This window comes from Scylla paramamosain, chromosome 5 (assembly GCF_035594125.1).
Source record: "Scylla paramamosain isolate STU-SP2022 chromosome 5, ASM3559412v1, whole genome shotgun sequence".
Lineage (NCBI taxonomy): Eukaryota > Metazoa > Arthropoda > Malacostraca > Decapoda > Portunidae > Scylla > Scylla paramamosain.
This window is the reverse complement of record NC_087155.1, coordinates 1844931-1857430: the sequence shown is the minus strand read 5'-3', so window position 1 is coordinate 1857430 and position 12500 is coordinate 1844931. Positions and strand designations below refer to the sequence as shown.

At 42.3% G+C, this 12500-nt stretch overlaps 1 long non-coding RNA gene across 1 annotated transcript in view; it reads left to right on the top strand.

Moving 5' to 3' along the window:
• LOC135100275 (uncharacterized) overlaps positions 1-12500 on the top strand; it is a 47981-nt gene that overhangs the window by 22857 nt on the left and 12624 nt on the right. The gene's annotated exons all lie outside the window — the stretch shown is intronic.

The following is a 12500-nucleotide window of genomic DNA, read 5'->3' as shown; positions in this document are numbered from 1 at the left end:
TAGTGGTATAACAATAGCAAAAACAGCAACAACAATAACAAAAATAGCAGCAACAATAACAAAAATAGCAACAATAACAACAACAACAACAACAACAACAACAACAACAACAACAACAACAGTAATAAGAACAACAACAACAACAATAATGATGATATAATAATAATAATAATAATAATAATAATAATAATAATAATAAATAAAAATAACAACAACATCAACACGTGCAGTTTTCATATATATCTCATCCATATCTGATACCTGAGCCAGTTTTCACTTGTCACTGCTCACTTCCCATAATGTCATACGGAAATGTGGAATGTTGTGCAACGCTGCGGTAGTACATCTGGACATCTGGGAGACTGAATTCCTTTGGCCTGAATACTTGAGTGGTGATACTCCGTCATACTTTTACTTCTAGGCTCAACGGCGTGTGTCTTTGTGATGAGCTGCTGCTTATTCCCTAATGTGACGAGAGTAAATGATAGATGGAGGTTTAAGAGGGGCGGGGGTGTGAACAAAGGTGGTATTACGTACTTTTTAACATAACACGGGGATTTACAAGTAGCACAACTCCCTTTAAAATTTACGTATAATCGACATCAGAAGTCAAGTAATCTTCTGCACTCACTTCTACTGTGCTTTGTGTTTCCCCCTCTGTCTTGATTCCTCTGATAAAGGTTGTGAGTGTTGAGTCATTAGGGAGCTTTCAAAGATTAGACATTTACGGATGGGGATAATTGGTGGAAGTAGGAAGGTTTGTTTATACAGGGCTTGATGGCTTCTTGCAGCTCCTCTTGTTTCCTCATGTACTTATAAGGTGACAGTCTCCTTACAAAATTTGGCAATCAGTGGATTTTTAGCAGATCAGAGGATTTGAGATTACGAGAAACTCTGGAACTGAACTCACAAGAAGGGAATGCAGTGTGCTATTTGACATCTGACTGCAACTGTACCTGCTGTGCCGCTGTTGCTTTGGTGAATACAGTGGCGCAGTGCCCCCTATCTTGAAATGTTTTTAGCTTTCATTAGCATTATTTTATGGGTCACAAATGGTTCGTCGGGTTCTCAAGAAATTTTATTTTATTTTTTTCAATTAATGATCCTGAAATCTATAGAATCACTAAAATCATAAGAGAACTCCTTAGAACTCCAATGACTTTCACTGCAGCCTCTCACACGCTTTCGAGATGAAGGACTGAAATGCTTAGAATCCTGGCTAGTGTGTCGAGGGATGGCAGTAATTGTTTCGCCAGCCAGCTACTTGTTGAGGTGATAACTCTCCTTGTATGTGGGTTTAAATTTTTGTTTCATTACAAAGTTTTTTTTTTTTTTAAGGCAAGTCAAATTATACCGAGAACACAGCAATGTCATAACAAGAGAGCATTTCTAAGGATGGGATATTTGAGGTCTTTTTTACCATCCCAGGAAGAAAAAGCAGACAGAGGACTAGGTGAGACACGTGGCAGTGTTGGTGGGAGGCTGAAAACCAATCCTGAGCCGTGACAACCATTCAAGTAATAAAGAGAGAAGTCAAGGACGACCGTATCTCCCAGCAATCATTGGACCGTGTTGGTATTGCAATAATCATTAACTAACCTAACCTAACCTGACCTAACAAACAAGCAGCATATAATATTTCCACCAGACTCCGCCGCTTTGATATCGCCTATTTTTTCAGCCTAAATAATGAAGAACTTAATGCGTTTCAATTTCACGCTTGGCTCGGTCATTAGCGGGTGTCAGGGGCCGGTAATGGCTTCCCATGGTGGCCGCAGCTGTCCTTTATGGCAGTGTTGGCAGAGATGGACGCAAAAAAAGAACCACCAGCAAGGGACATGTTTGCGATGAGCTATCTGTTGGTTGCGTTAGGAGTCGCCAGAGCGCACCACCGCCTCAGTCTTGCTGTTTTTCTGCGTCATGTGTCACACCCACCACCCGCGGGTGATAAGCTACATAACCTAATCTTAAAATAAGACACAGGGAGGATGAAAAATTAAAAAAACAGTGAGGCAAAGACGAAGTGAATCGCAAGAGGAGAGATAAAGGAGAGAGATGAAAGAAGTCTAAAAGAAAAAAGTGAAGTAGAGATTAATTGTATTGCAAAAGAAGACAGTCAGCACGCGGTCCCCTAACCTCGAAATGGCATACTGACAACAGAACCACCAGTGATGAAAGACACATTAGGAAGGCAAAATAGTGACGTAAATATGTTAATTGCAACAGGAAACAGATGACTGGCGCCCCCTAACCTCAAAGTGCCGCACAGACAACAAAACCACTTAAGCCTGTATTCAGAAACGCTTTGCTGTCTCACCACGGCTATTTTTCAAGGCAACAGAGATGATTAGCTGGATTCTCAAGAGCGTTTGTCCTGTTAATAATATAAAAATCTTGTTAATCTGTCACTATAACCATAGAAACATCCTTAAAAGCCCGTATACCTTCAACTAGAGCCTTTTGAAAATAGTGTAGATACAGCGAGGAAGTGTTTCAGGATATAAGTCTTATAGTCACGTAACAAAGTGAGTACATGATACAGAATTCCAGCATACAACATACGTGGGGCACCTGTTACCTGTGACCTTTCTGATACGGCGCCACAACTCATTAAGCAGTGTGTGTCAGTGTCTTCTGTCTTCCCTCAGTGACGTCAGCTGTCCATTCGTAATCCAAAGTGACTCACGAATTACCAAACCACGAACTCATGTAACCAAACGAGGAAAGGCTTTGTCAGTTGTCGACTAACATAACACAATTACAACCACTGTCCTCAGCGTTTTCCTTCTGTCATAAGGTCTGTATTTTGAAACGCTTTGTTCTCTCACCACGAATATTTCCAAAGGCCACAGAGGTTCTCAAGAATCTTTCTCCTGTTCATGATGTAGAAATTTTGTTATTTTAGAGCCTTTTAAACGTAATGGAGGCGTTGCGCAAAAGTGTTTCAGATAATGATCAGTTCTCTGATCTGCTGAATATCTATCAGTTGTCAACTCTTGTAAGGAGAATGGCAGCAGATCAGAGGAGCCAAGATTAAGGAGCCGTATTCTCAAACGTTTCAGCGTCTTTTCTTGACTTATCCTATCAGACTCTAATGGAAGCTAATGGCGTTTTTTCAAGACGTTTTCGTAATTCTACATAATGTCTGACAAGGATTTTTACGATACTTTATTTGTATTTCGGTATTATTAAGTCTTCTACTTTTACTTCTCAACTTCACAATGTTTTGTACCTTGTCTATTACAACTTTCCTTTCAGATTGTCCTTTCGGATTGTCCTGACTGTTTTAATTTTTGTTCACTAAAACTTTTGTCTTTTCCATAAAATCTAAAAAATATGCAAAATAACTACTGTAATACAAAAACTAACTTTTAAACTTTAAAACACCCACGTAAAGCAAAAAAGTCATCTGTAAGGCCTTAGAAAACAATCCTTATCAGAACACAAAGCCTTTCAGAACACGAACCAAGATTCAGGGACAAAGAAACGCCTTTACACTCTTGCACCGTCTTGGTCGCGTGCTGAAACTGGGAGTCGGGTCAGGTTTGTGGCGCACTGGTGGCTGCCATACGCGAGAGTGACGCCTGATACTAGAGAGCCGTCAAATGGTTCTCGTCTCCGTGCTCTTCGCTTCGGTCTAGCAGAGTCAGCGTGAGTGTGGGGGAAGCTTCGAAGTGCGATCCTAGTGTAGTAAAGATGTGGAGACGAGCGTGCGGGGGACATGGGAGATGGAGGGAAACCGAGCTATTGTCCGTGAATGCGAGATTATTCGTGGCGCGCTGTTCATCTTGTTATGCTATCGAGGACAAAGCCACCGACCTGTGATGGTGCTTGTTACGCCCGCTGACAAGAACGCACACACAACCCGCGGACACGGTAAAGAGTCACTTCTAAATTTGTGATACCTCTCAGGCAAAAAAGCTTAATTGACTTTGGGGGAGTGGCACCTTCAGTGGGTCTTTTTTCACCTTTCTTGTTGCCCTTGGTCAGAGCCCCTTATATAGGAAAGAAATAAAAAAAAATGCATTAAACCAGCAGATCTACACGTGGCCGTTCCTGTATTAATCATGTTTATCTGCGTCCATCTATTATTCCTGTCCATAAATTTGTCTGGTCTACTTTTACAAACCTCAAACTAATTCCGAACTGACATCGTGATAAAACTGAGTCTCTTCCATTCATCTTCCACTTTATTTGTGAACCAATTTCTTCCTATCCTTGTCTTAAATCTCACTTAATCAAGCTTGAATTCGTTCCTGCTAGTCGTATCCTGACTACTAATCTTAAGAATTTTTTTGTTCCTCTCACCTTTGTTATAGTCCATATGCCTGACAAATACCTCTTCCAGGTCCCCTCTTAATCTACATCTCCGATTTATGTGAATTTAGAAGTTTAAATCTCCTCTCGCAAGGATTATTCAATTTCCCTTGCATAATTTTTAATCATTCTCCTCTGCATTGCAAACCTGCTAAAGGTTTCAGGGGTCGTGGCCTATCGTTTTTTCGCAAATAAATTCTTAACAAAGAGTTATTTTGGCAGTGGATGTTTGAGACCCAGACCTAATTAGCAAAGATATGATTTGGTATCATATATGGATAATGAACACAATTGGAAGAAAAATTTAGGCTAAACTTAGGTAAAATTTACAGTAGCGAGACTAGGTGTCATGATAGATACCCCGCCCATTCATCTTTCGTGACGTCGATGCGATGTTTAACTATGACCTAAGAGTAATGACCCATCCAACCAGCAGTTCTGTGTTTTTGCTTCACTCACTGACTCACTCACGCACGCACGCACACACACACACACACACACACACACACACACACACCGTAGCAATATTTCACCTACTATAGGTATGTATTTTCCTTATATGACAATATCATTTGGGGAAAACCGTTTTACTCGAAGGAAATCACTAAGGGGTATCTATCATGGCGACACCTAGCCTCCTTACCAGTGTCTGTAAATTTCAGCTAAGTTTACCCCAAATTTACACCTATATTGCATTCATTTTCCACATATGGCACCAAAGCACATTTTTGACAATTAGGTCAGGGTCTCAAAACATCCACTGCCAAAATAGCATCCTTATCCGACGCGTTAAGATTTTATTTGCGAAAAACGACAGGACAATGCGCCTGAAACCTTTACTACACGCCTTCTGCACCAGCAGTGGCGGTAATGCTTCACCAGGCGTTGGTAAACATAACACGCGGTGAACTCTTTTACTGAATGGCTGAACGTTTGAGCACTACACACAAAGATAAAGGAATTTAACAAACCCTTTATAATACATAAAGAATTCACGACTGCAGCGATATATCAAATATGTTCCTTGCACGATGGAAGCAACGTGACACCAATTAATGCATCACAAAGCAAGAGAGGCACAACATTCACACAGTGCCTCCCTAGCAGTGCTCAGTGAAGTGCTTTGTACACACTCAAAAAAATCATCGTTACAGTGCGGTTCGATGAGAGTTTCACACTGAACAATCTGGTAGTCTCGGCAGGATTGATAAGCGCGTTCGACTAAGGCTTCCCACTGTTTGATGAAGCGTTACTGTGGCAGCTCAAATCGTATTGCTTCATTTACAAGTCCTGCTCACTTGATTCATGCAGGTGTAGCCGCACCAAACACACGCATGTAGCCTGTTATCAATGGATCCGTCCTCAGTGTCAGTTAGCATCGTGCTGAATGTGTTACGATACTCTTCTGAGTATGTGTACATATAGGCGTTATTAGTAACAGCGCGACAACCAAATCCTTGCGTGGGAAGGGAAACGGAACCTAACACGCTCCCCAGACGTTTGCTTGTCCGTAGCTGAAACCCCAACATTTTCATCAACCAGTCAGCGCATAGCAACCGTAGCGCCCATACAAGCAAAGTTGACGAGAAGATTTTATCTGGAATAAAACTGAGGATGTAAAAGTGTTAAGGCCGTGACACTTGGTGCTACAATTTTTTTTTTTTTTAGCTTATCTTGTAATATTTTACATTGAACAGAACTGGAAACTAAGAAATGACGTCAAAAAAAAAATAAATAAAATAAATAAATAAATAAATAAATAAATAAATAAATAATAATAATAATAATAATAATAATAATAATAATAATAAAGAAAAGAAAAGAGAACTAAATCACATGACATGTCGCATCTTTCCGAGCTTACAGTCTCGGTGGTATTCCTGTCTCATCAACTTACTCAGCATATCAAAGGTACCTCGAGACTTCTCTTGGACCTTTACCTTGGGACATAATTATGGATTATATCGTCATTTATGCTTAATGAAGTGCTAGTATATTCTCATTGGCGTATAATACGTGAATTTCAGTCTCCTCAACCTGTATATGAGGAAATATTTAGATATAAACACGTTTACAAGACTTTAGTGTACAAGTGAAGAAATAAGGTGATGTTTTTCTGCCAGGTATCACGTTTATTTACAGCGTAAAACATGTTCTGTAAATCAACACGTATGAGAGAGAATTGTGTGATCAGAATAAGAATTAATTTTTTTTTATTTATAAGTGGAAGTAGAAGAATCGCGAAATATTCTGTATCTGAAGATATACGTTCTTCATTTGGAAGAAGCGGCACCACCGCGTGTTCCAACAATGTCGTCAGCTGATGCCTGGTCCACCTCCTCATAAACTCGCCTTCTCTCATCCTTATTTCGTACATGAGGTAAGTAGTATATGAATATTAATCTCCTGTGCTGTGTAGGAAGCTTTATACAGGAAAGTTACTCAGATTTCTTGCTTACAAAGGACAGGAATGTTTAGAGCATGTTCACGGGCGAGCTTCCTGAAGCTGCCATCCCACATATATTTCTCATGCCTTTCGCCCATTGCCATGATCCACGGGTTGCATGCGGTCTTGACTGCCGTATGGCAGTCCGTTACCATTCCTCCTGAATGGAAGAGAGAGCTGGTTGTCCCTATCTGGAAAAGGGAAAGAGGACCGCCAGGACTGCAACAACTACAGTGGTATTACGCTGTTGACTGTGCCAGGCAAGGTCCTTGCCTCCCCTTAATGAGAGAGGGGAGAGCCTTTCTCTCATTTTCACTGAAGGGTCTTTCAAGGAGTGTGGAGGCCTCCATTCCTTCAAAACTCGCGCGTGCGTGCAGGGGGCGTACATACGACTACTCCGGTACCATAACAAAGGATTCGGCTAATCATGTTTACTTACGTGTTTATGCATTCAAGTAAATCAATAAAAAACATCATAGAATTTACTATGATGTCCATGTTAATAAGGAAAGGCATAGAGTCCTGCTTATAGAAAATGTTAGGGATGCCGAATTCCGTTAACCGAAAGCTCTAGATTGCAGTGTTACCACATAAGAGTATTTCACGGAAGGTTTTGATCTGGCAAACTTGCAAGGTTAGGGAAACGTCGGTGACGGTACTACGGCCAAGAGTGTGTTGTCCGACACCATTGTGTCGCAACACTGTGACTTGTACGGCGTAGCAGCTTTGATTATAGGATGAGTGATAGTTTCAGGCACTTCCTCGTGTCATATGGGTGGAAAAATGCATTGCTGTGACAACGTTATAGGTGAAACTAAACTAAACTAGATAAAAGTATTGACAACTCTGGAGTCGTGCACACATCCAAACAAGATCTGTAAACACGTCTACTTTCCGCCGACACTCAGACAGAGAACTTCCCTTGGGCAAATATGGACTGAGGAGGGAAAGTTATGAATGAAAGTCTGTCAATACTAACGCCTCACATCTCGGTTTGTGTCTTACGGCATCACTGGGTGCTGATACAAAAACTCATAAGCTGTCAAAATGTATTGTACCCCAAGGTGAGGAAAATGCAATTGCTCCCGAGCGCGGTGATGGCCGTCGTCTGGCAGGGGAAGCGTCGTTGCGTTCAGTAGAAACATGCTGTAATAGTGAATACTGTTTGGTTGTGTCTGGGTGCTCGTCCCGCTACTGTAAACGCCTTTTCGGTTAATATTTGCGATATTCTTACTTTGTCCTTGAACACTGACACGATGGTATAATATACTTACTGTAGTGTACGTATGTAAAAGTTTTAGACAGCGCCGTCTTATAGTTAACTCATAAATCCACGTTGAAATAAGAGATGCCTCCCGGAGACTAAGTCCACAAATTGTGTGCACAGTCCTTCCACACACTGAGCCCTGGGACTTCCTATGCATCTCAGGAAGTAGTTTATATGTAAGTAAAAAATAAATGTAGGTAAAATATATGTTAGCTTGTCATTGCACTGAAATTATTGAACGATAAGCATTTTATCATGAGCATTTTATTGTGAGGCACATTTTATATGCGATATGTATAAGGGACACTACGAGTGTATTATTATTCCGCGCTGACACATGGTGGCCGCTGCAGTCAGCCGGTTTCCCACTGTGGTGCCCCAATGCCAAAATGGCAGTCGAGTGTAGTGGACGCAACTTTAAATGCCATAATTTTATCGTGCACTTCCGTAAGCAAGACGACTTGGGTGTACATTTCTTAAGACTGCACGGTGTTTTGTCGAAATCAGTGGAGTGTTGAACACTCGGTGGCGCCAGTACCCTCTGAGGATGAGGAAGAGGACGACCAACCACAGCCCGGACCTTCCACTTCCTTTTAAGGTATGCGGTTAGGTTAATGTCCTTAGGGGGGGCTTGGCCTCACTTAGGTCTAGTTTTAGGTTAGGTAAGACTTGGTTAGGTTAGGATCCTTAAAGCGGGGTCCTGAGAGGGCGAAGTCCATCCCTCCCCGGTTAGGTTAGATTAGGTTAGTGTACGTAAGGGGATGTCCAGGGGTGGGGGCGAAGCCCACACGGTTAGGTTAGGGTAGTGTCCTTAAGGGGGGTGGATCCAGATTTGGCGAAGACCATGTTAAGGTAGATTAGATTACTGTCTTAAGGGGGGCTCTAGGAGGGCAAAGCACCCTCTTGTTTTCAAGGTATGGCGTATCATCCTTATACTTTTCATGAAAGTCCTAATTTGGCTTCCCCCACCCTAAAACTCCGCGTTGTGCGTCCCGCCCCTCCTCCCCTCCAAAAATAAAAAAAAAAAAAAATTGCACAGTTTCCTCAAGACTGTCGAGGGAAAGGGGTGCAGTTACGTGACAAGGAAGCCTTTTCTTACGCTAGACCGCATTCCACAGCAACACGGCAGAACACGCCACGCCCACACCAGCACAGCGACATGCTGCGCTGCCCATCTAGTCACTCTTGTCACACTGAGGTAAAGAGGCACCAACGATACCCGAGAGGAGAGTTTTGCCGTCAGCCCCACTCTTCACCACCATTCTGGGCACCAGCACGTCTCACAGTCAATCAGCGCCCAAGCTCAAGCAGTAACAATAAAACACAACGTACATGTCTTCCATGGCACAGTGATGAGCGAGCACTCTGTGAGCAGACACACAGCATTGCGTCAATTCAGTTTAGTCGTTCATGTGTTGGTCGAGAGTGTAGCCTTCTTATCAGCACTGCCTGGTGTTCCTCTTAGTCTGTTTCTGTTGTCTTAGTCTCTTTCAGTGTCTTTCCCTCTTCTTCCACATTTAACACACTATTGTCTTAGTCTCTTTCAATTTTTTTTTTCCAGTAAATAGGACTTCATCAATTACACTATCGTCTTCCTCTGTATATCGTCTTTGTAACTATCAATTTTATTGCGATCTGCATAAGCTGGACACTAAGAAAGTCGGGGTGTGCACGCTTGCCGCATTCCCCATCGCCCCATCACAAACACAGCGCACATTTGTTGTCACGGTCTAAAATGGCTGAGTCCGAGCAGGAAAGCCACGACGTCACAGCCTCAAGAGAACATCACGATACGTAGTAGTGCTTACTGGTGCATACAAAACATTCACATTTATTAGAAGTAAAGTATATATTGTACATCGTCATATTTGTTCATTTTACGAATACTAAATCTTACATTAATCCCCCTTCCCCGCAAAAAAAAAAGTAGATAAGGCTTGTAATTACGGAGGATGTGTTTTAGAGGGAATACAGGGATATTCTACGTAAAAGTAGTAGCAGTAGTAGTAGTAGTAGTGGCAGCAGCAGCAGCACCAGCAGCAGGAGTAATGACGATAATAATAATAATAATAATAATAATAATAATAATAATAATAATAATAATAATAACAGATAAAACATTATTTCGAGCAAAGTTTTCATGCTCGTCATTCTCACAAAAGAGCTGACATATCCTCACTATTACCACTGCATCACCGTCTTCTGCCGCTCTCTCCGCCTCCAGTTAGTGAGGGAGTGAGCAGAGTGACCCTTCAGGCACCACGGGACAGGAGCACCTTTGGGAAGATTAGTGATTTTATGCTATATTTGTTACTGCGCCACATCTCTACCCTTTTTTTCTTTACATGTCAAAAAACCTGCCATTTTTCCTTGCTAATGATGATAATGAGGATGATGATATGATGATGATGATAGCGATGATAAAGAGGAGGAGGCAAAGGAGGGGTAGGAGGAGGAAGGGCATTAGAAGAGTGTAAGGAATAGCAGGAGGAGGAGGAGGAGGGCAAGAAGGAGAGAAATCATGAAAAAAAAAGGCAAAAATAAAGAATCAAAGGAGGAGGAAGAGCAGGAGGAAGGGAAAAGATAAGGAGAGAGAGAGAGAGAGAGAGAGAGAGAGAGAGAGAGAGAGAGAGAGAGAGAGAGAGAGAGAGAGAGAGAGAGAGAGAGAGAGAGAGAGAGAGAATAAAAAGGAAAGGAGAAAAAGGATGATAGGAATGTGAAAGCGAGGTAAAGGAAGAAAGATGAAAGGAAGATGAGGAGGATAAAGAAGAGGAAGAGAAGGAAGAGGAAAAAAAAAGGAAAAGGAGATAAGAAGAGTATTTTCCATGATAAGTCCCGCACCTTCTCCCTGATGAATGATCCGCCCTTCTTATCCCGAACTGTCCCCTTTCCTTCTGTCCGTCTGTCTATCTGTTTATCCATCTATCTGTCTTTATGTCTGTTTGTCTGTTTGTCTATCTCTCAGCTTGTCTATATATGTTTGTCTCTGTCCCTTGGTCTGTCTCTCTGTCTTTCTGTCTGTTTGTCTGTCTGCCTCTGTCACTCCGTCTCTCTCTCTCTCTCTCTCTCTCTCTCTCTCTCTCTCTCTCTCTCTCTCTCTCTCTCTCTCTCTCTCTCTCTCTCTCTCTCTCTCTCTCTCTCTCCTTCCTCCCTTCCTCTCTTGGCATCCATCTTTCCCAAAATAAAATAACTCGTATTATAGCACGTATAAACTAACACACACACACACACACACACACACACACACACACACACACACACACACACACACACACACACACACACACACACACACTCCTTTATCCATTCCATACTCTCATCGTCTACCGCCTCGCAATGGTCTCTTTCTGCGCCTCTTCCTCACACATTCGCCTCCTCCTTTGTCCTTGCGGTGTGTTCGGGCCCGAGTACTTCCTGGGGAACTGGCGTGCTTGAGGGCAGGTGTAAGAACCCACTCTCTTTTCACGTGTTTGCAAGAGTATGAAAAGAGGATGAGGGTAGCGGATGAATGTGTGTGTGTGTGTGTGTGTGTGTGTGTGTGTGTGTGTGTGTGTGTGTGTGTGTGTGTGTGTGTGTGTGCGCGCGCGCGCGCGCGCGTGCGTGCATACGCACCGCGCGCCCCTTTAATGAGTTTTTTGTGTGTGATCTCAAATTCAGCCCAGATTTAAGAAAATGTGTTTACGTAACACTTTTTAATGAGGTTGTTAATAAAGTAAGAGTTGTTATGCATATAACAAGAATTTACTTTACATGTTGAGAGTTTTGTTTATGAATCATTCATCACACTGTCATCGTCACTGCCAGACCGTTAGTGGCGGCAGAGTGTCAGGCACTAGTGCAGTAGTTCCCAACCCAAGAGGGGAAAATATAGGGCCCACAAGCTGAGGCACAGACTGCCATGTATTGGATTTCACGCAGCTTGTTGCAGATTGTACAGTTTCTTATTGCTTTCTAGATATGCAAACTTTTCATGTCCAGTACAAAAACTTTACAGTTACCTACAAGGATAAGAATGGATTAGAAGAGTAGGTTTTCCAGTATCTAGCCTTTGAAATGTTCAGAGGTGGCTGTTGAACGAAAGAAAAAGTGCCAGAGCAGACCAGTGTGTGAGCAAAGACCCGCGTGGCATAAGCACTGGAAAGAATGACCATGATCGCCGCTCCGTGACTGATCTCGTTTTGACGGCGTGACTCGGTTTAATATCTATAGTCTGCGTCGCCAGTAACACACTCCTGCACTTTCCTCCTTGCTTAGTTATGTTTCTCTACCTGTATCTTTGTAACAGTCTCCTTTACTCCTTGCCTTTATCTTTCTCCAGTATCTTTGCAACACACTTACACGGCTTGTCTGTATCCCACTCCTTGGCTTTGTTCTTCTCACTGTATCTTTAGAATACACTCTCCGCTTCTTGCCTGTATCTTCGTCTCTGGTATGCTGTGTTATAATTGTATCTCTGGAAGATTCCTATGC